The following is a 24,366-nucleotide window of genomic DNA, read 5'->3' as shown; positions in this document are numbered from 1 at the left end:
CTTTGGCCATTTTCTGCTCCTATAGATCTAACTTTTGTTTCTTTTATTGCCACATTACCAGCCCCTTTTTTTTGCCTCAGAGCGTCATTGCTTTTATCAGTTGATCTCTCCTGCCTTCCAACCTATTGTAGACCTTCCCTAATCTTCTTCACCTCCCTTTCCCTGTCTCCGTACTTCCTTAAAACCGGTTACCTCTCTAATATTTTCCAGTTCTGAATGATCTGAAACCTTTGCTGGAATCTACCCAGCCCCACGAAGACAGGTATGAGCATATTTCGTAAGTCTCGCTGCTTTGGATTGGGTTGCTGACTCGTTCCAACCTCCAAGCAATTTTGATGAATGCAGCATTAAAGCAGCAGTGGTAACATGCCTGACACCAGCAGGCAGATAGCTGAGGCAATAATTGACATAATTAGTGGCAATTTATTGACAAGTCTGAGATTTGCTGAGATCGCAGGGGACCCCTGCTTTGCCCACAACTTGCCTACTCCCAGAGGGGTGAGAGCAGAGCGAGAGATCAGGGCACCCTAAGATCAGCATGAAATTTTAAGTTTGAGTGTTCAAACTAGCAATCCTCAGGCCTTCCGCCAACAAAGGCTTGCAAATAGATTCCCCTAGCTGCTGGGGAATCCACTAGATGCTGCAGGGCAGAAAGGAGAGATTATCCGTCAGTCACATAACTAGAATCGTTCCTCCATCTCTCCTGATCAATGCACACGGCCTTTACAGTGGGGCTACCTTTGCCTCAGGTGCTCTGATTGGCTCTCCTGCCTGTCCCACCTGCTGTCCCTAATTGGATGGCAAACACAGAGGTGAGTAATTGACATGGCTGCCTCCCAGATGTTCACGCAGGCAGGCAGACTGCAAATACCAGTGGAAATGGTCTCAGTGCCTAAAAATGTTTAAAGCTCAGTAGACTCCACCTTCCAAATCTTTCCACAGGTGCTGCCTGACAAGCTGAATGTTTCCAATATTTTCTGGTTGTGTTATGCAGTTAGTTACTTTGTACCAAAGTTGTCAGCTGGTATGAAACCTGCTGCTGTTTTTGTAATGACCATATTCCTGGACTGTCTCAAATATGCTGTTTTGTAATTGTTGGAAAACAAGATTGTGGAAGAGTTTCTTTACCACTATTTAACTCTACATTGCAGAATTGCCCTGTTTTGAAGTCAGCTTACCCACTCTAAATTTTCTTTTCTCTTCTTCAGAATGATTTAGCACGGTAGATAAAGGGGAGCCAGTGGATGTCACATGCTATATCTCGATGAGATGCCTCACCGGATTCTCACACAAGCTTAGGGCTCACAGAGCTCAGGGTGATATTTAGCATGGTTAACAAACATAAACAGTGAGTAGGAATAAATATGTCACTTTCAGGTTGGTTGATTATAACTAGCAGTGTGCCAGTGCTTAGATCTCACCTATTTATAATGTAAATTAAAGCCTTGGATGAGGCCCAATTGTAATATATCCAAATCTGCGGATGATACATAGCTAGGTAGGATCACACAAAGGAATAAAAATGAATTAAATGATTGGGTAAGAAGGTGGTAGATGGAGAATAATGTGAGGAAGTGTGAAATTATCCTCGATTTTATTTCACAATAAGGCCACTGACTCTCCGAGTAACCTTGATAACATTTCATCATGCCCCACTTCCTATAAGGCTCTCTTCCATGCTCCCAGCTTTTCCAACTCTGTTGCATCTGTTCTGATAATGTAGTCTTCCATACCAGTGCTTCCAATATGTCTTCCTTTTTCCTCAACTGAGGATCCCCCTACCGTGATTGACAGGGTCCTCAACCATGTCAGTTCTATATCACACACTCCTGCTCTCACCAGTTCCCCTCCTTCCATAATTATGATAGGGTCCTCACCTTCATTGTCCTCACTTCAACCTCCTCTCTATTCAATGGATCATCTTCTGTCATTTCTGTCACCTCCAGCATAGTACCAGCAGCAAATACATCTTCCCCTGTCCTCCCATTTGAGTGTTCCAAATGGACCATTCCCTCTGCAATACCCTGATTCACTCCTCTATCACCCTAAAACCCCATTCCCTTTCCCATGGTCCCTTTCCAGGTAAGTGCAGGACATGCAACACCTGCCCTTTTACCTCCACTCTCCTCAATGTTCAAGGCCACAAACACACCTTCCAAATGAAATAGTGATTTACTTGTACTTCTTTCAATTCAGCCTATTGTACTTGCTGCATAAAATAAGGTCTGCTCTACACTGGAGAGACCAAATGCAGACTGGATGACCATTTTGCAGAACATGTCTATTCAGTCAGCAAGCATGAGCTGAGTTTCTGATGGACTGCCATTGTAATTCTCCCCCTTGCTCTCATGCTGACATCTCTGTCAGCATTGTTTCAGTGAAGTTCAACTGAAGCTTGAGTAACAGCACCTTATTTTTCAATTAGGCACTTTACAACCTTCTGGACTAACACTGAGTTCAATAATTTCTTTACTTGTCCCATTAACACTCCCTTTGGCCCAGCACCACTTGTTGCCTAATCTTTCCTCACCATAGACCTTGACTTTTGTTCCTTTTCCACCTCCATTCTCCACTAGCCCAAAACCACACCTTTCACTTGTTTAAAGCCTATTACACTTCTAACTTTCCTACTTCTGATGAAAGGATGACAACCTGAAACATTAGCTCTTTCCCTGTCACCACAGATGCTGTTTGACCTGTTGTGCATTTCCAGCATTTTCTGTTTTTATTTCAGATTTGCAGTATCTGCAGAATTTTTGCTTTTGTATGAAATTGTCCAGTTCAGGAAAATTGGAAAAGCAGAATATTTTTAAAAAGTAAGAGTAATATTCAGAGGGATTTGTAAGTGCTTGTATAGAATTCACAGGATATCAATGCAGGTACAGCAAGCAATTAAGAAAGCAAATGGTATGTCAGCTTTTTATTGCAAAGAGGTTGGAATATCAGAGTAAGAAAACTTTGCTGCAATTATATAGGGCATTGGCACACTTGTACACTTGTGTACACTTTTGGTCTCCTATCTTAAAGAAGAATATACTTGCCTTGGAAGGGGTGCAGTAAAGGTTCGCTAGATTGGTTACTGAGATGAAAGGGCTGTTCTGTGAGGAGAGGCTGATTAGAAAGGCCCTAAATTTCTGTAAGTTAGAAGAATAAGAGGTGCATAAAATTCTTAGAGGGCTTGATAGGATAGATGCTGAAAGGCTGTTTCTCCTGGTTCGCACATCTAGAACTCTGGGTCACTGTCTCAGGATAAGGGATCAGTCATTGAGGACTGAAATAAGGAGAAATTTATTCACTCAGAGGATTGGGTATCTTTGGGAATCTCTGCTGCAGAGGGCTGTGGATTCTCAATCATTGTGTATTTAAGACTGAGATAGATTTTGGGGCAATAAGGGAATCAATGTATATGGGGATTGTGCAGGGAAGCTGGAGTTAAAGTAGAAAATCAGCCATGATCTCATTGGATGGTGGAACAGACTTGAGGGGCCATTTGGTCTACTCCAGCTCCCATCTCTTATGGCCCTGTGTTCTTTAATTTATCCTGGAGTACCTCTAGCCTCTCCCAAGTAGCTATTTGTCATGTGTGAGCCAATTAGTGAGTGCCAGCCAGGCAATCACTGTGGTTGCAAACCCAATCCTTGATCTCACCCAAGATCCAAGCACTTTGAAGCATAGACTGCAGTCAGTAATGGGATCCAGACTGATCCATTCTCCTGCTGCCCCAACCATACACTGCGAGGGCATTTGCAGCTTTTAGCTGATGTCAGTTAACAGTTCTGGGATCAAACAGGCAACTTCTGATCTGTAGATTAAGTGTGTGAAATGACTTTCAATAATATTGGTAATGATTTCTTGCATGCATACAAAATTCCTCTATTATTTTAAAACATTTGCTAACTCTCTCAAAACTAATGGGTAACAAATATGTTAACAAGGGATTTCACACAAACAAGAAGTTGTATTCAATACAAGCATCACTGAAGCCACTTTCACCCATAAGGCTCCATTCTGTACTGTGCACTGTTAGTGAGATTTTTTTGATGACTGCTTCCATTTGAATGTACTTACATATTTAACACACAACCACCATTACAAATGGCACAATTACTGTGTCTATTATGTTTTAGTTTGCACCACTGTAGGTTGCCATCTCTGTTCATTGTGGTGTGGTTTGAATGCCCTGATATATTATCAGATGCAGTCACATTATGCTGCACACTGCTGGCTAAAATAATAATGTCTGATTCTTTTTCCCTTTCAATTACATCATCACTGTAACTTATAAATAATTTAAAGATTATGATGTACATAAAACAGAACTGGATGTTAAAAAGGAAGTTTAGTAAGCACATTGAAAACCCTCACTGTATCATGCATTAACTTTCCTTAAAGCTAATTTCAGTTTAATTTTCTTGAAGTCAATTTATTCTTTCTAATGTGAAAGTAAAGATAACTCACCTAATTTATTTTGTTTTTATGAACATTTTGGGATTGTACAACCAGTGTTGAACGCATACCTGCTGCACATAGTTGAGTAAAGCGCTTACCACTTCAGTCCTTCTCAGTTTTTTTTGTTACTAATCCCAAAAGACAGACTATATACATTTCATAGTCTGTTGCACTGAACATACATGGATACACTTTTTAAACACAATGCCAATTTGTGTTAACTCTCAACATTCACTGGCTGCATATAGTACCATGTCTGAGTGTGTGTTAGTTGACCTTTCAGACCTCCTGCCCAATTATCGAATTTTACCCTTTAAACAATTCTCCACACTGCACCTTGGCCTTCACTTACTTTTGACTTCTGAACAGTTCTGGTTCATCATGCATGGGACTGCATAGACTTGGTCCAATCTCAGTGCCTCTGAAAGCAACCTTTGCATTGCCCATGACAAAATCGTTCATACATTAACTCTCGATCTCCACCTTGGAGTATACATTTTGGTCATGCCGAATGGTGGTGCCTCAGCTGTTGGCCATTCATCAACATCAATAGCACCAAGGATTGTAGTTGATAGGACATGTATGCTAACACTCCATAACAGTGTTTTATATGATATAACCTGGACTATCCATTCCAGTGATGTCCTACTGCAATACCTTAAAGGCATATTACAACACACCAGGCAACACAGATGACATATAGCGTTTAACTTGGTTCTTACACTGTAATAGCAGAAAATACATATTGTCTCATTGAACCACAGAACAATGCCAGCTGAGTGGGCAACTGAGCACCAATCCCATTCAGAGGTGCACAATATCTCCCTGAAGGCAGATAGCTTCTCCATTCAGGCACTCTCCATTCAATTTTCACCTCATTCTCCGCTGACCATGAGGTAAAATATCAACCACTGCACAGTCCAGTGGAGATTGGCTGAACAACGTCTTTCACTGTCACAGTGCCACCCATTAAAATATTGGCTATTCAGAGAGTGCTTTATCACACACAGGCCACTGGAAATCTGGAACTTTGTCTCAGACCATGGATGCTGTCTCTATTGAAATTTTCAAGTCTAATTATTCTTCAGTAAGCCATGAAAGAATATGAAGCAAAGACAGGTAAATATAAAGAACAGGTTCAAGGAGCTGAATGACCAACTCTAGATCCATAGCCTGACTTTGGCGGACGCGCACATGATCGGCAGGCTCGGGAATAGACGGGAAACAACCTCAATCGGCCCCTGTGATTTCTTGCTGGTTGGCCAATTAGGAGCCAACCTACCTGAAACACGCACTGAAAAACTCAGCGCTGCTGGGGTGGAGGCGGGAAGAGGGCGGGCGATGACGTCTCCGTGGGCGTGGCTGAGTGCTGCAAGCAAGCTCCCTGAAGGCAGATAATTGCCTTAGGGAGCTGCAGACCTGAAAATCATCAAATAAAGGTTTAAAAAGTGGAAAATAAAATGTCTATGCATCACAATCAGGCACCTGAAAATATAGCTGATAAAAGTGCTGTCCACAGATTTATTTTTATTTTATTTCGTAATGGATATTTTGTCTGCCCTTAGATGAGGCTTGATGAAAAACGTAAAGGCCGCCTGGTTGATTCACCCATCCACCAACTGTAAGGATTGGTTAGGGCACGAAAAATCGGAGACAATTGCACCGTTGTGAGAAAAGTTATTGCCCATGAAATAAAAGGGGCATTAGCAACATGGATACAAAATTAGCTGAAAAATAGGAAGCAGCGAGTAATGGTCAATGGATATTTTTTGGGCTGGAGGAAGGTTTGTAGTGGAGTTCCCCAGGGGTCAGTACTGGAACCCTTGCTTTTCCTGATATGAATTAATGATCTGGATCTTGTTATGCAGGGGACAATTTCAAAGTTTGCTGATCAAATAAAGCTTGGCAGTGTTGTAATTTGCGAGGAGGACAGTGTAGAACTTCAAAAAGGACATAGACAAGTTGGTGGAGTGGGCACATAAAGTTCAGTGTGGAGAAATGAGAGGTGATGCATTTTGGTAGTAAGAACATGGAATGACAATATAAAACGAGGGGTGAAATTTTGAAGGAGGAGCAGAAAGACCTGAGTGTATATGTACATCGATCATTGAAGGTGGCAGAATAGGTGGAGACAGCAGTTAATAAAGCATATAATATCCTAGGCTTTATTAATAGGGGCATAGAGTACAAGATCAGGGAGGTTATGATGAACTTATCTAAGACAAGGCTAGACCTCAGCTGGAGTATTGTGTACAGTTCTGGGTACCACATTATAGGAAGGATGTGAACACATTTGAGAGAGTGCGGAAGAGGCTTACAAGAATGGTTCCAGGGATGAGAAACTTTAGCTATGAAGATAGATTGGAGAAGTTGGGATTGTTCTACTTGGAGAGAAGGTGGCTAAGAGGAGATTTGATAGAGATGTTCATAATCATGAGGGGGCTGGACAAAGTAGATAGGGAGACGCTGTTCCTGCTCATAAAAGGATCAAGAACGAGAGGCCACAGGTTTCATGTTATTTGCAAAAGAAGCAAATGTGAAGTGAGAAAAAAAACTTTTTCACACGAGTGGTTCAGGTCTGGACTGCACTGCCTGGAAGTGCGGTGGAGGCTGATTCAATCGAGACATTCAATGACTATTTGAATAGAAACAATGTGCAGGGGTATGGGGAAAATGCAGGGCAATGGCAGTAGGTTATAATGCCCATTTGGAGAGCCAGTACAGAAGTGCCGAATGGTCCCCTATTGTGCTGTTAAAATTCTGTGATTCTGTTAATGGGCTTAATTGCCCTGTTAATTGTCAGTGGGCGCGCCTCTGACTTTTGTGCACACACGCCGAGTGAATATTGCATGAGTGCGCAATGATGTAAGGATGTTCATCCAACTTCATCTCACATGATTTTGCGCCCAGTTGAGTCAGACGCGCGCCCACCTTCGGGACTTAAAATCCAGCCCCATCTTTTTAACCACTCCCATTTTAAAAACAGAGATGTACTAATCACGAAGAGAATCTAAACATTTCCCCGTGACATTCAATAGCATTAACATCGCTGAATCCCCCACTACCAACATCATGGGAGTTACCATTAACCAGAAACGGAACTAGACTAGTCATTCAAATACTGTGGCTACAAGAGCGGGTCAAAGACTGGGAATTCTGCAGCAAATAACTCACCTTCTGACTCCCCAAAGTCTGTCCACCATCTACAAGGTAGAAATCAGGATTGTGATGGAATACTTTCCACTTGCTTGGATGAGTGTAGCTTATGCAAAACTCAAGAAGCTCAACACCATCCAAGGCAAAGTAGCCTGCTTGACTGGCACTCCATCCACCAAATTTTAACTTTCGCTCCTCCACCACTGATGTACATTGGCATCAGTTTGTAGGCAGCAGTATGTTTCATCTATAAGATGCACTACAGCAATTCAACAAGGGTCCTTCAACAACACCTTCCAAAGTTATGACTTTTACCACCTAGAAGGACAAGGGCAGCAGGTGCATGGTAACACCACCACCTGGAAGTTCCCCTCCAAGCCACATACCATCCTGACTTGGAAATATATCATCTTTCCTTCACTGTTGCTGGGTCAAAATCCTGCAGCTCCCTCACTAACAGCACTGTGGGCATACCTACACCACAGGACTGCAGCAGTTCAAGAAGGCAGCTCACCACCAGCTTCTCAAAGGCAATTAGGAATGAGCAATAAATGTTGACCTAGCCAGCGATGCCCACATCTTGTGAACGAATTTTTAAAAATATTAAACAACAATGTGCCACAGTGATAAGCTGGGAAACGTGTGTAAAGTCCCATCTAGGTATCATGCATAAAAGCAATCAAAAATGGTTTGTTTTGCATATTCATGATGACTCAGGATGAATGAACTTCCCCAACAGGAAGCGAGATTCTTTGAGATTCTCATGGACAAATGTTGGGGAGGGTGGGTGTGTAGTATTGATGATGTACACTAAGAAACTATTCATGATGGAGACACTCCAGGAATCTCCCAATATGGCCAGTCTTCCCTGCTGTTGGTGAATGATCTAAAACCAAATGAGAGAGATGCACAGAAGCACAGATCCGTTCTTTGATTTTTTTTTAATGGGACTAAAAAGAACTTCTCGTTTTGTACAATGTACACTTCTATAGCCCTTGAAGATTGTTGGCAAAAATACAGATGCTACCAATTTATAAGAGAAAAAAGAATCCAGTTCTTTGGACTCACCTCTGGATGCTGTATCTATAGTTGAAGATCGCAAGCAGTGAACAATGTCTAAGGTGAAACCAAAATAGGTGCAACATGTTAAATGCAATACTTTATGCAGTATTAGACTGCAATTATATTAGTGGTGCTATGGTTGGTTTCAAACCTTTTATAGTTTAATAACTATTTATTGAACGTTTATTCAAAAAAAATTTCAAAATTGTTATAATATGCTTACTCAGTAGGATGAAAGCAGCCAAACATTATCCAATGTCCTTCTGCTTTAACCCAGCATTCCACTGGCATTCCACTGGAACAGCTACTGGAGAGAGTGAAACAAATTAGTGAAAAATATTTCATTTCTGATCTGTTTGCTTAGAGATAGGATGAAATACTATCTTATTTCTATCATTGAGGTGACAGGAGCCACCACCACCAACAACAACAACTTGCATTTATATAGTGCCATTAATATAGTAAAATGGCACAAGCAACTTCCTAGGAATGTTATCAAACAAAATGTGACACCAAGCCAAGGGGATATTAGAGCAGATGACCAAAAGTTTAAGCAAAGAGATAGGTTTTAAAGAGTGTCTTAAAGGAGGAAAGAGAAAAAGAGAGGCAGAGGGGTTTAGGGATGGGATTCCAGAACTTGGGGCCTGTTGGCATAACTGCTGAAAACAAGGTGAGAATTTTAAAATCAAGATATTGCTTAACTAGGAATCAAAGTAGGTCAGTGAATGGAACTCAGTTCAAATTTGGAAATGGGCAGCAGAGTTTCAGATTAGCTTAAGTTTATGGAGGGTGGAATTTGGGATACTGGCCAGCTACGCATTGAAGTAATCAAGCCTAAATTTGCAAAGTGTGGTTCAGTTACCAGAGAAAAGGATGGAGTCAGTGACTTGGGAACAGAGTTTTTATCTTTAACCTTATTCTTTTAGTTTATTGTTTCTTGGGAATGTGGGCATCACTGACAAGGCCAGCATTTTGTGCCCATCCCCAATTGCCCTTGAACAGACTGGTTTGCTAGGCCATTTCAGAGAGTAGTCAAGAATCAGACACATTGCTGGAGTGACGTGTAGGCTGAACCAGGTAAGGATGGTAGATTCCCTTCCCTAAAGGGGATCAGTGAGCCAAATGGATTTTCACAACAATTGATTGTAGTTTCATGTTCACCATTATGGAGAATGGCTTTCAATTTCAGATTTAATTAATCAAATGTAAAAGTTTACCAACTGCCATGTTGGGATTTGAACTCATGTCCCCAGAGTACTAGCCTGGGCTTCTGGATTACCAGTCTAGTGATGTTACCACCATCTCCCCCTGTGGTGGTGAATGAAGCCAATGGCTTCAGTCTTCCCAACACCAGTTGGAGGACATTTTCTGCTCATCTGGCATTGAATGTCAGACAAGCAATCTGATAATTTAGAGAAAGTGATGAGTGAAGAGAGGTAGTGGTGAGCTAGTGCTGGGTGTGATCAGTGTGCATGTAAAATTTTGTTTGCAGAGATGACACATAGAAAGAGACCAACAACAAATTTTTGGAGTAAACCAGGTGTTGCTTGAAGATTTCAATTTTACCTTCAGCTTGAGTGCATGTTAACATTTTAACCTGTTCTGTGAGAAGTCCTATTTATAGCACTATTAGTAAGTTGAACCGTCTTGTCCCTTGCTTGGGGATGTTATCTTGTCACTGCTATGTTACAATATTAATGGTTATGTGAAGGTTGTGTAAAATTTAATACTACAATATTCTCTGCTTCATGATTGTTAGCGAATTACAGACTCCCAGAATATCTTCAAACTTCCTATTAATAGGGCAAAGCTGATCAAAGACTTATGCTAAATTTATTTTAGCCAATGTTTTGAAATAGGTATAATATGGTTGAGTAGGCTTCTGTATTGTCATCCTAGTTTTCAAATCACTCCATGGCCTTGGACCTCCCTACCACTAATTTTGTCCAGATCTACAACCCTCCAAGATCTGTTCCTCCATTTTTGACCTTACTAAAGCTCTTAGCCTCTCTAACTCTCTTCCCTTAAGATGATCCTTCATACCTACTTTTATTGACCAAGCTGTATTCACATGTCCTAACACATCCTTCTTTAGCTTGATATCAAATTTGACTGATTATGTTCTTACGAAATACTTTGGGACATTTTACTATGTTCAAGAAGGTACATAAATGCAAGTTGTTGTTGTGTTTTCAACTGGGGGGTTAAAGTGTCTTGCTGACCCCACAGGCTTCAGTTTTTCCTTCCCAGTTTCCATTGTAGACTATACAGCGTCAACAAATCAATTTTCTCTCAGAAGATGTCTGTATGACTGACTAAATTGAGTAAACCAAGCCTGTATAATAAAATTGGATCTTGTGACAAAGAAAACATTAAATTCCAAAGATTCGATGCAGGATGATATGACCCAGAATTTGTTACAAGAACAGTGGGCTTGCTGTTATTACAAGGCAAATCTAAGAAACTTCTGGCTTCCATTCATGTTCAATTATATGCAAAAATTCAGATGTTTCTGTCTAAGATCCCCTGCTCTTCCAAAGGATTCACGGTTGAGTCCTTGTCTATGGACTTGGCACTGAAATCACTGCAGTGGTATGAACTTAGGCGAGTAAGCAGAGCAGGCTTGGGCGGCCAAATGGCCTATTTCTCTTCCTAATTCCTATGTTCGTATGCAAATACCCCCTGGCCTTGCACTAAACTCAGATGAAAAAGTTAGGGCTCGTGCATTCAGGAGTAGGTGAGTTTTAACTGTGTAGTGTGATAATTACTGTTGAACAACCTCTCTAGCCATGAAATATAATGTTACGATTTTACGTGCAGTCTCATTCCCTCAAATGAAAATTAATGTTGCAGACTTTAAAATAAAATGTTTTCTAATTTCTGTTTTTTTTAAATCCTACATGTATATCTCATTATTTTGCTTCCTGTGAAATGATTTAAATGAATTCATATTTGATGTCTTCTACTTGGTGGTTTTCAGTCTGTGACCACCAAATTAGGCTGATGTCGCTATGGAAGCCCCGAAACCAGCAAATGGCACATGCTGCACTTGCCACTTAGAGCTTGGCCATGCAGCATGCAAAGTTGGAAGGATGCTAGCTCAAGCATGCCATGCATGTGCCAGAATTTTTGCAGCAGACAAATCGTGACTTTAATCAGCCATTCTACCTGAGTTGATGCACATTCTGGAAACTTGGACCATCCAGGTCCATTGAACGCCTATGGTAAGTTGCATGAGAAACCCATCCCACCCGTACTAGCACAACTTAAAGGATCACCATCCAATTTGCAGGTGAGGTGCTATTTACATTCTCTTGCAAAGTTTGTAGAAGTACTGTGGAATTTTTTTGGAGGTGTTGTGGTAAGTTGCTGATGTTGGCAGGGAATTTTGCTGCATTCTGACAGGGAGAGAAGTGGAGTCTTGTAACCTGCCCAACAAAGACCACAGTTGCTTTGGGGGATGTAGATGCAGTGCCACTGGTTTTGCAACATAACTAGCAAATGGAGCAATGGCTGCAGAGAGAGGAATTTCTATGCAGAAGGTAAAGGAGGAGGAGCACTCCACAGAAAGCTCTACCACCAAAGGTTTTTTGGGAGCAATTCTCCTACATCCACTTACAGCTAGAAACAATCCCTGAGAAGCCTGAGGTTCACTAAACATCAGGTCATAGGCCATGCCACCTCCTTCAATGAGACCAGCAGGGCAAGAGAATGGCACTGCCACTGACCTTCACTCTGAAGTTCTACATAGCTGGATTCTTCCAGGTGGGAAGAGGCAATATTGTTAACATCACCCAGTATATCGTATATCACTGCATCCATGAGGTGACAAAGATCCTGTGTGAGGTGTGGAGAATTCATAATTTTCTCCCTGAACTAGAGGGAAGCAGGTTGAGTCAACATGTAGCTTTGACACAGTAACTGGATCCACAATTGTGCAGTGCACTCAGTGGCATGCATGTGGCTCTGTGGGCCCCACATGTCAATGGGGAGAGGTACAGAAATTGCAAAGGATTCCATGGCATTAATATGTAGTTTGTGCAAAGTAACACACCAACTATCAAGTTTGTGAATGCTGCTATCTGGCAGCAGCCACGATGTCTTCACCTTGAGGCAGTGTGCCATGCCCACCGTCCTAAGAATCAACATGTGAGGACACATGGGTGTACAATGAGAGCTACGTTCCCACAAAAAAAAAATCTTGGAGCAAACCACCAGAGCCTAGACTGCTCTAGGGAGGTTAATAATATTCTCCAGAGCATGTAGCCAAGTTCATTGTTGCCTGCTGTGGTCCTCCACAACTTTGTTATTATCGGGAAATCCATCAGGCAAATGGAGACCACCCCTGGAGGAGAAAGAAGCAGAAGGTGGCTGGTAGGAGGCATCCAGGACCACTTCACCTCAGACAAGCTGACCTTGAGTTCCAATTAAACTCCAGTTCACCACCATAGCTCCACAATTCCCCACCTTCCCATTCATCTGCAACATCCCATCACAGCATCCCCTTGACACAAGTCCTGGAACAAAAGTCACCAACAGAAATCTTTCAATAACATCTTTGTCCAACAACACATCCAATCATACAAACAAAAATGAATTATTCACCCTTGTGCATTCTTAGGGCTTGTGTTGCAGGTGCCTTTGCCTGTCCTGATGCTTCTAAGTAGTGTTAACCTAATGGCTGCATCTTGGCTGGTGGAAAGCTGTTGACTGGTGGAGTTGGCTTTGCATGATGACCTTGAGCAGTTCTTGGCCTTGAATGCCAGGCTTTGGACTGCACCATTTTGGCAACTGGCACCAGCAGTCTGGATGGCTGGCGAACAGGCAACAGCATTGTCAGAGTGGCAGTGGTGGAAGCACATTTTCTGTGATCCTGAGAGAGGGCAGCAGGTTCATAGTCCACAGTGACATTGTCACTGGCGCAGTGCCTCAACAATCCCAGTAATCTGTTGAAGGATAGATTGTTGGACTGATGCAAGAGCCTGCATACTTGTTTCAGCACTGAGATCTGCAGCCATGATGGTGGTAGTCTGAGCCTATCTGGCCACAAGTTGAGATTTCATAGCCTCTGTCTAAATTACCACTGTAGTATTGTGGGAGGTCTTGTGGAGCAGTGGTAGTGTCCCTACCTCTGGGCCAGAAGCTCAAGATTGAAGTCCCACTTCAGGACTTGACTGCCAAGGAAGGCATATTTATAATGTAGCCGAACAGGTTGATTCTCAACATATAAATCCTTCCAATATGCTTGGTGGCAGGTGGTAAGAGTGGGAGAATTTCCTGGTCAGCTGTATGCAGAAGGCAACAGCAAGCCACTGCAGTATTTTGCCAAGCGTAATCATGGACCAATGCAATGGAAGTCCTTGGTCACCAATGCCCTCTGAAGGCATGGTACCTGAAGGAGTAGGAGTTAGCACAGATATTGAGTAGCTGCTGCCTGTGCTACAGTGGCAGCAGCCACCAGACACTGCATTACCCCATGGTTTGCATGTGTTACCATGCAGTTGGCTACCAATTCCAGTGAAAAGGCTGGTCTCCAAGCTATACCTTAAACTCCTTGGTGCTCCTTGACAGTTACAAGAGGCTGTCTGGTAAGAGTGCTATACCAAATATTTTTGTGTGCATGAACATTAGCATTCTCCTGTAGGTCACCCCACAGAAGTCTTCATCTGAGTCCCCTGTAGCAAAACTCACATACAACCTCCCCTGTGAGCTGGCACATTAACTATCCTTTCTCCCCTGTCCTGGAGGCAACCTGTTGTGATATGATGTGCATGCACCTTTAAAAGGGATATATATTAATGATTGTCAATCATTACTGCCACTGGCACAAGATAGTCTTATCTTCAAATAATGAACTCATATTATTGTTTCACCAATCTTTATATCTGATTGGTATGCCTATGTTGAAGAGAAGAAGAATGTAACAGGCCATTACTGACTCAGCATGGGCAGATCCCAACTCTATACTAGCCTCCAATGTAGTTTCAGTACCTGTATCTGAATTGGTGGTCGAGAATGTTAGATCAAATTGCTTTCTCATTAGTGGTTTGGTGTAGCTCTCTCTTCTTCCTGTGACTGCACTGGCTGGCTAGACAGCAATTCTTAGGTATCTGAAAGCAGAAATGAAGAAGCAAAAGTGAGGAAAGTGGAGATGAGATGGAAAGCAGGATGTCCATGGGTATATCACCTGCAGCATGCAGTTTAGGCCAGTTAGCAGGACGAGGGTGAGGTGGGACTGGCAATTAGCCATAAATCAGAAACATACCATCCCCCTGAATGGTCTCAGCAGCACCAGATGCGATGGCCAATGCTATAGTCAGACCCATGATGTTGACCACCAGAGGGCTCAGGGGAAGCAGCATTCAGCCAAGAGTAACCATGCCTCTAGTTTCACTCTACTCTCACTGATCACAGAATCTTAACAGCACAGAAGGAGGCTATTCACCCATCATGCCTGCACTGGCTCTCCAAATGAGCATTATGACCTGGTGCCATTTCCCTGCTTTTTCCCTTGCACATTGTTTCTATTCAAATCAAATTATCATCTAATGTCCTCTTTCTGTTCAAATAATCATCTAATATCCTCCTGAATGCCTTGATTGAACCTGCCTCCACCACCACACTTCCAGGCAGTGCTTTCCAGACCCAAACAACTCATTGTGTGAGAAAGTTTTTTCTCACATCACTGTTGCTTCTTTTGCAAGTCACTTTAAATCTGTGCCCTTTTGTTCTTGATCCTTTTATGAATGGAAACAGCTTCTCCCTACCTACTCTGTCCAGCCCCCTCATGGTTTTGAACATCTCTATCAAATCTCCTCAGCCTTCTTCTCTCCAAGGAGAACAGTGCCAACCTCTCCGATCAATCCTCGTGGCTGAAGTTTCTCATCCCTGGAACCATTCTTGTAAACTTCTTCTGCACTATCTCCAATGTGTTCACATCTTTCCTATATGGTGCCCAAAACTGTACACAATATTCCAGCTGAGGTCCAATGAGTGTCTTATATAAATTCAGCATAATCTCCTTGCTCTTGTACTCTATGCCCCTATTAATAAAGCCCAGGATATTATACGCTTTATTAACTGCTCTCTCCACCTGTCCTGCCACCTTCAAAGATCTATGTGCATATACACACACACACACACACACACACACACGTCTTTCTGCTCTTGCACCCCCCTCAAAATTTTACCCTTTATTTTTTATTGTCTGTCCATGTGCTTCCTACCAAAATGCATCACCTCACTTCTCTGCATTTAACTTCATCACTCACCTATCTGCTCACTCCACCAACTTGTCTAGGTCCAAGTTCCACACCATCCTTCTTGCAGTTCATGTGTAAATTTCCTTTTAGGCCCCTAATCGACCCTACTCTTCCTTTTACCACCTTTTTACTATTTATATGCCTATGGAAGACTTTGGGATTCCCCTTTATGTTGGTTGCCAGCCTTTTCTCATAACCCCGCTAATATGCTTTTTCACCTCCCTTTTGAACTTTTTGTATTCCTTTTGCTTTTCTATTGTATTTTCTACCTGACACCTCTCATTAGCACACTTTCTTTATCTTAATTCCAATCTCCTTTTTCATCCAGGAAGCTCTGATTTGTTTGCCCTACCTTTCCCTTTTGATGGAATATACCTTGACTGTGCCCAAATCAATTATTTTTTGAAGGTAGCCCATTGTTCAGCAATAGTTTGTCCTAGCACTTTCATTCCAGTCTATCTGACTCAGGTCCATTCTTGCCCAGTTAGTTATTTTTACTCTGGATTGCCTATCGTCCTTTTCTGTAAACCTAAAACATAGAATACAATGATTACCGTCTCCTCAATGTTCCGCCACTGACACTCGATCTACTTGGCCCACCTCATTTCCCAGAACATGGTCCAACATTGTGTTTTTTCTTGTTGGATTGGACACATATGCTGTTGAAAATTTTCCTGAACACAATCTAGGAACTTTTTCCCCTCTCTGCCCTTTACAGTACCGCTGTCCCAGTCTACATTCAAGTATTAAAGTCCCCATTATAACTACTCTATAATGCCTGCATCTCTTGTAATGACCTTGCAGATTTGTTCTTCTACATCCTTCTCACTGTTTGGCAGTCTATAGACTATACCAAGCAATGTAATTGCACCCTTTTTGTTCCTTAGCTCTAGCCAAATTGATTATGTTCTTGAACCCCCTGGGACATCCTCTTTCTCCAAGCACTGCAATGCCCTCCTTAACCAATATTACCACCCCTCCTTTCCTATCTTTTCTGAACACCTTGTAACTGGGAATATTTAACACTCAGTCTGTCCTTCCTCCATCATTGCCTCATCATATTTCCACATGGCAATCTGCACCTGTACCTCCCCAATCTTATTTACTATACACCATGCAAAGTAACCCAGGTTTGTATTTTGTTACTTTCGCCCTTACCCCAACTTTACTTATTAACTTACTATTCTCTATACTAGTGCTATCTGTCCCTCCCAGTATTTGGTGCACCTTGGTACTCCTAATATTTTCTCTTGGTTCCCACACCCCTGCCGAGTTAGTTTAAACTCTCCCAACAGCACTAGCAAAACTAGCAAAGAACTCAGTGCCAGCTCGGTTCAGGTGCAACCCGATTGGCTTGTACAGGTGCCATCTTCCCCAGAGCCAGTCCCAGTGTCCCAAGAATCTAAAGCCCTCCCTCCTGCACCATCTTTCCAGCTTCACATTCATCTGCCTTATCCTTTTATTTCTGCACTCACTGGCATGCGGCACTGGGAGTAATCTGGAGATTACTACATTGGAGGTCATGATTGCTAATTTTCTACCTAGCTCCCTAAATTCTGATTGTAGGACCACATCCCCCTTCCTACCTAATTCCATTGGTAGGAATGTGGACCACGACCTCTAGCTGACCACCCTCCCCCAGAAGAATGTCCTGCAGTTGCTCTATGGCATCCTTGACCATGGCACCAAGGAGGGAACATACCATCCTGGAGTCACATCTACAGCCACAGAAATGCCTGTCTGTTCCCCTAACCAATAAATCCCCTATCACTATAGCTCTTCCTTTCTTCTTCCTCCCCTCCTGTACAGCCGAGCCACTTATGGTGCCACAAACTTGGCTCTGACTGCACTCCTCTGAGGAACCAGCACCCTCACCAGCTTCCAAGACAGAAAATTGATTTGTGAGCAGGACCCCAGGGGACTCTTGCACTATCTGCCTAGTTCTCTTGGCCTCCCTGGTGGTCACCCATTACCTCTCTGTCTCCAGGCCCTTAAGCTGCAGTGTGACCACCTCTCTAACCGTGCTATCCATGTAGCTCTCAGTCTCACAGATGCACCACAGTAACACCAGCTGCTGCACAAGCTCCGAAACCCAGAGCTCAAGTTTCTGCAGCTGACAGCACTTCCTGCACTTGAGATCAGCTAGGACACTTGTAGCGTCCATGACTTCTCACATATTACAGGACATGCATTCCAATTAACTGAGCTGTCCTGACATGTCTTAACTCTAATTTCCTTGTGTTAACTTTATTCTACTTTGGATTATTTACATACCTTTGTTATATTGGCCCTAAATTTCCCTTATTCTTGGCACTTAGCAGTTAAATCCAAGTATAGGCACTTTAAGAATATTACACTTTTCTAATTTACTTACCAGTTTCTACTTACCCAGACTGCTGCTCTTCTTTGAGCAAAGGTAGAAAACAAAAGAAGCACCTCCTCCCTCAGTCACCAAACTCCAACTGAAACTTTCTACTGCAATCAAACACAGCAATCCAGTGCAGACAAAGTCAGCATTATAAGATAGCCTACTTTTATACTCTCTGAACATAGCCTCTGAAAACCTGATTAATCCAGTTATCTAATTAACTAGTTTCAGTTGCAAGCAGAGCCTGTCTGAGCCCTGTTTTAACCTGGACTAAAACTCACCTTCTTCCAACCCTAACAGCAACTTTTAGTTAATTGCTGAATTAAAGAAGGCTAGGCTGTAGATGGAATTTAACCCTAAAACTCCCTCAGTCCACAAAACTCCAACTGAAGCTCTCTACTGCAGCCAAACACAACAATCCAGTGCAGACTACTGAATATGGGCTATGTGATCATTCTAAAGAGGGGTAAGATTGTCAGTGATTGTGTCACATTGTATTTGCATGAAGCACCTGCCACATTTGAATAGCTGGAGGTCTATGGAGGCTATAAGAGTTAGGGTGAGGCTGGCTGCATTGGCAGGTGTGTAAGGGTTTGGTGGTGTTAGGCCTGAATGTTAGGCCTGAGTCCTGATTGCTAATGGGTGAGCAATGGGGGTGTGGTGAATTGAGCAGCATGAGAGGTTGGTGGTTCTGTGATAGGAAATGTCATTCACTGACTTTGACCACCCATATTAGGTCATTGAATTTTTTATAACACTGCTACCAGTCCTTGTGGCCAAATTCTGTGAATTGTCCCATTCCCTTTGGAGAGTGTTCCTTAAGTATCTCCTGAAGCCATGTGGAAACATGGTTTCGCTCCTCCTGATGGTCTCCTGCACAAAGGCCTCCAACATCACAGCAGCTTTCTTACAGCTCCCCTTTAAGAGGTGCAAGCTCCCCTTTAAGAGGTGCAGGCTGGCTGAAATACACATGCTTCTGGGTCCCTTGTTGAGCATCCAGCCAGCCAGCAACACACTTGCTCTCAGCTGAATGCTGCAATCATTTTAATGAGGAGCCAGCACATTGTTTGTGTGGATATCAACAGAACTGGACATAGGCAGGCTGTGAACAGAAAACAGGAGCAAGCCAATCTTTAGCCTTGCTTGTCTCAGGGAATATTCTTCACTCTGATTTGTTGAGCTGACCTGCTGCTTTCTCAGTGCGCAGATGCCACAGATCCCCTTTAGAGGATGGTTTAGACATGGGGTTAATAGAAGTCTCTACTGACATGCCTGCAAAAAACATGTATCTGTGCAGCTTTCTGTGAGGCAAAAGCTGTTCCTTTGCTGTTCACTGCAAAATCCAGGCTTATATTTTCTCTTTTCATTATAGTAATGTTGCCAGTCACATGCCTTAACATTCTATCCTTATGGACATTTGGATGCATATATTCTACCATATTGAATCAGCCATAAAATATTGAACAAATGGATATAGAGCATGAGTTTTTTTTGTATTAAGACCATAAAACATAGGAGCAAAAATTAGGCCATTCAGCCCATTGAGTCTGCTCCGCCATTCAATCATGGCTGATAAGTTTCTCAACCCCATTCTCCCGCCTTCTCCCCGTAACCTTTGATCCCCTTACCAGTTAAGAACCTATCTATCTCTGTCTTAAATACACTCAATGTCCTGGCCTCCACAGCCTTCTGTGGCAATGAATTCCATAGATTCACCACTCTCTGGCTAAAGAGGTTTCTCCTCATCTCTGTTCTAAAAGGTCTTCCCTTTACTCTGAGGCTGTGCCCTCGGGTCCTAGTCTCTCCTATTAATGGAAACATCTTTCCCACGTCCACTCTATCCAGGCCTTTCAGTATTCTGTAAGTTTCAATCAGATCCCCCCTCAGCCTTCTAAACTCCATCGAGTATAGACCCAGAGTCCTCAAACGTTCCTCACATGTTAAGCCTTTCATTTCTGGGATTGTTCTCATGAACCTCCTCTGGACCCTTTCCAGGGCAAGCACATCCTTCCTGAGATACGGGGCCCAAAATTGCTTACAATATTCTAAATGTGGTCTGACCAAAGCGTTATAAAGCCTCAGCAGCACATCCCTGCTTTTATATTCTAGTCCTCTTGAAATAAATGCCAACATTGCATTTGCCTTCCTAACTACCAACTCAGCCTGTAAGTTAACCTTAAGAGAATCCTGGACTAGGACTCCCAAGTCTCTTTGCACTCCAGATTTCTGAATTCTCTCCCCATTTAGAAAATAGTCTATGCCGCTATTCTTCCTACCAAAGTGCATGACCTCACACTTTCCCACGTTGTATTCCGTCTGCCACATCTTTGCCCATTCTCCTAACCTGTCTAAATCCTTCTACAGCCTCCCTGCCTCCTCAATACTACCTGTCCCTCCACCTATCTTTGTATCATCTGCAAACTTAGCCAGAACGCCCTCAGTTCCTTCATCTAGATTATTAATGTACAAAGTGAAAAGTTGTGGTCCCAACACTGACCCCTGCAGAACTCCACAAGTCACCGGCCGCCATCCTGAGAAGGACCTCCTTATCCCCATTCTCTGCTTCCTGCCGGACAGCCAATCTTCTATCCATGCTGGTACCTTGCCTCTAACACCATGGGCTCTTATCTTACTGAGCAGCCTCCTATGCGGCACCTTGTCAAAGGCCTTCTGGAAGTCCAAGTAGATAACATCCATTGGCTCTCCTTTGTATAACCTATTCATTACCTCCTCAAAGAATTCTAACAGATTTGTCAGATATGACCTCCCCTTGATGAAACCATGCTGACTTTGCCCTATTTTATCATGCACTTCCAAGTATTCTGAAATCTCATCCTTAATAATGGACTCTAAATTCTTGCCAACAACCGAGGTCAAGCTAATCGGCCTGTAATTTCCCGTTTTTTGCCTCACTCCCTTCTTAAATAGGGGGGTTACATTAGCGATTTTCCAGTTCTCTGGGACCCTCCCTGACTCCAGTGATTCCTGAAAGATCACCACTAACACCTCCACTATCTCTTCAGCTATCTCCTTCAGAACTCTGGGGTGTAATCCATCTGGTCCAGGTGATTTATCCACCTTCAGACCTTTCAGCTTTCCTAGCACCTTTTCCTTGGTATTGTTTTTTATTTGTTCATGTAATTCATGTAAAGAAGCTAAGAAAGTTTTTACACCCATTCTATTTTTACTGTGTGTTAGTGGCTATGGTGATTGGAGCATGAACTGTAGATTCCTAAAAATGGAGCAAAGATTTTATATGAATTAGGAGCAGGAGTAGTCTAATCGGCCCCTCTAGCCTGGTTCACCATTTGATAAGATCAAGGAGGGCAGTCTGCCGGAGCCTCCTAAATGCCATTGGAGATGGGAAAAGATCCTTAATTGTACACTTAAGTGGCTCAATTAGGCTGTGTGTCTAGATGATGGTGGCAGAAAGATGATGGGTACTTCATCCACTGCTTTCCCTCACCATTCCCCTGCCTCCCATCCCATCCCCAGAGGTAAACTCCAGCCCATTGGTCACATCCTGCCAATTAAAGGACCTGTCCATTATTTCTATTCTCTTCTTCCTGCCATTCAGCCAATTTCCTAACCAGCCTTCAATCCTATGTGTTTAATTGTTAGCTAACAGTCCTTTATGAGACACTTCATCAAATACCTTCTGGAAGTCCATATAAATATAATCCGTGGAAATACCTCTGTCCACTGCTTTAGTCACGTCGTCAATAAGTTCAGTCAGATTCATCAGGCATAACCTACCCTTTATAAATCAGATACTGTTGTATTATGCAGAGGGGTTAAACTATTTAAAATAAACTTAGGAGGAACCTCAGGCAAACACGTAAACAAAAATCCCCGTGGGGTAATTTCAGAGACATCAAGTATAACTGGAAACAATTCCAGCAGCAGTATAAACAATCGGAGTGAAAAGTAACCATGTTTTCACAGTGGTCACCTGGACTTTTCAATATCGCGATTGTTAGTAGTTAAAATAAGACTAACATTTTCTTTTTTATTCATTTTCTAAAAGCAGGTGTCTTGACTAAAATTGGCTAAGAAATTGAATCAGATTATCTGCAACCTTCCTGATGCATTCATTGCAAAATGGCTGAAATTTAATTTGTGGTGCATTACTGGGAATTGATACCATTCTGTACATTATATAGAAAGCAGCTAAACTGACCTAACTAGTTCATGTCCTGAGCTAGCTACAAATTTCCTATCAGTCAATGTCATTTTGAAATGATTAAATAAAACATGTTAGGAAGAATGGGAGATCTTTCTCATTTTACAATCACAATATAAGCAAATCATATTCACATGTGATAGCATTGATCGATACTGTCTTTTTGTGGGTTATTTTTGGAGTTAGTTCTGACTCAAAGAAGCAATCTACTTATTTATAATTTAGTGGTTTGTAGCTGAGGTTCTATATTATTTTTTATTTCCCCACTTTATTACAGTTGCTCTGGTCTGCTGCCTCTTTGACTCAGATAAGGTACAATACCGTGAAGTGCACAGTTGTGATTTTAACACATGGCCATGCGTTACCAATGGTAACTTTTTTTCTGCCAGCTCAAAGATTAAAGATGGCTGCCTTGTCATGGTTGCAAAGACTCTTGGTGAAAATTTATATTTTCTCAACTTATAATTTTAAGTGGTAGATTGTTACTGATTGATACACAATTTTAATGATTCTACTGACAATGTCAATGAAAGGATGCTGCTCCTTTAAGTGTGCAGTGTCTCACATTCTAAAACACGCAGAAGGATAAACCAGTAAACTTGGAAATTACTGGTACTGGTCTGAACTGGAGTTCCATCTTATGTTATACAGGAACAGTTCGGACCAGTACCAGCCATTTCCAAATTTTACTGGTTTTTCCTTATGGTCAGGCCTCTGTCACAGTCCCGTGGTGTGTCCGCATTGTAAGTATTACCATCCCTTCCCAAGCCATTTATCTAGGTATAGTTGGTAAGCTCCACTTTACAGAATCACAGAATCACTGAATCTCACAGTGCAGAAGAGGCCCTTTGGCCATTGAGGCTGCACTGACTTGTGAGAAACACCTGGCCTACCTACCTAATCCCATTTACCAGCATTTGGCCCATAGTCTTGTTGATGACTTTAGTTGATAACAGTTGAGTTTATTATCCAAGGCAACATTTCTTGTTATGATAACGAATCCTGCCGCAGATTAGCTGTATTTTATGGTTGATAATTGTTCATTTGGAGAGGAAATCTTTCACCATTTTATTTATGTTTAGGATAACTGGTCAGCTGTTTTGTTCAGACTGGGCAGGGCTGCCAACTAAATAAATTTGGAGATTTTGCTCAGCATTTGATGCAACATTGGTTCATATTCGTATAATTTATACAGAATAAAGAGCAGGCTATCTTGTGGAAATGCCTTATCCCAATGCAAAGCTCACCAAGCTAGCCACAATTCAACATTCATGTTGGCAGGGTGCAAACATATCCACAGAAATCTCCTGTTAATCTGCCCAAACTCCATCCAGGAAATAGGGACTGTCCTCTGTGGGTGAGTTAGAGTTGGATCTTGTGGGTGCAGTAGTGTGGCAGTGACTGCCAGTTTGGAATTAAGCAGCAGGTGGGAAGGTGCAGTAGCACAGGTAACATTGAATATTTCTTTGTTCAAACAGCTTTATTTCTATCACTCATTGCGGTAACTATTAAATAAAACTTTTCATCATAACGTTATCTGAATATTTCTGCCAATTTCTTACAGAACCGAACAAATAAGTTGCAAGTATGACCTTTTGCAATCCTACAACCTGGGTTCTCTTTCTGACAATTACGAGCAACACGGAAAATCAGGCAAAAAAAGTGTACAAAACTGAATGCAATTGCTCTTATTTTAGCCATTTGTACAAATTTTTATTGCAGTATTTGTTGTCTGTTTGTCAGTGCTAATTTATTGCCCATAATAAAATAATACCGATATAAAGCAAACCGAGTAGTTATCAAATTGTGTTTCTTCCCCACTGAATGGAGCTAGTAAACTGTTCTATCTTAAGATGCTGCCAATATTTATTCTACATGCGTATACA

General features: G+C 42.2%; 1 long non-coding RNA gene across 1 annotated transcript; it reads left to right on the top strand.

Annotated features, from left to right (window-relative positions):
* Positions 1–177: 177 nt before the first annotated feature.
* Positions 178–24,158, top strand: LOC121281755. Its single transcript, XR_005943926.1, has 3 exons — positions 178–262; positions 1,209–1,348; positions 24,045–24,158. It is a non-coding gene; the product is annotated as an uncharacterized LOC121281755 (long non-coding RNA).
* Positions 24,159–24,366: the final 208 nt, after the last annotated feature.

This window comes from Carcharodon carcharias, chromosome 9 (assembly GCF_017639515.1).
Source record: "Carcharodon carcharias isolate sCarCar2 chromosome 9, sCarCar2.pri, whole genome shotgun sequence".
NCBI lineage: Eukaryota > Metazoa > Chordata > Chondrichthyes > Lamniformes > Lamnidae > Carcharodon > Carcharodon carcharias.
Note: the sequence above shows the minus strand (reverse complement) of the source record. Positions and strands in the feature narration are given on the sequence as shown.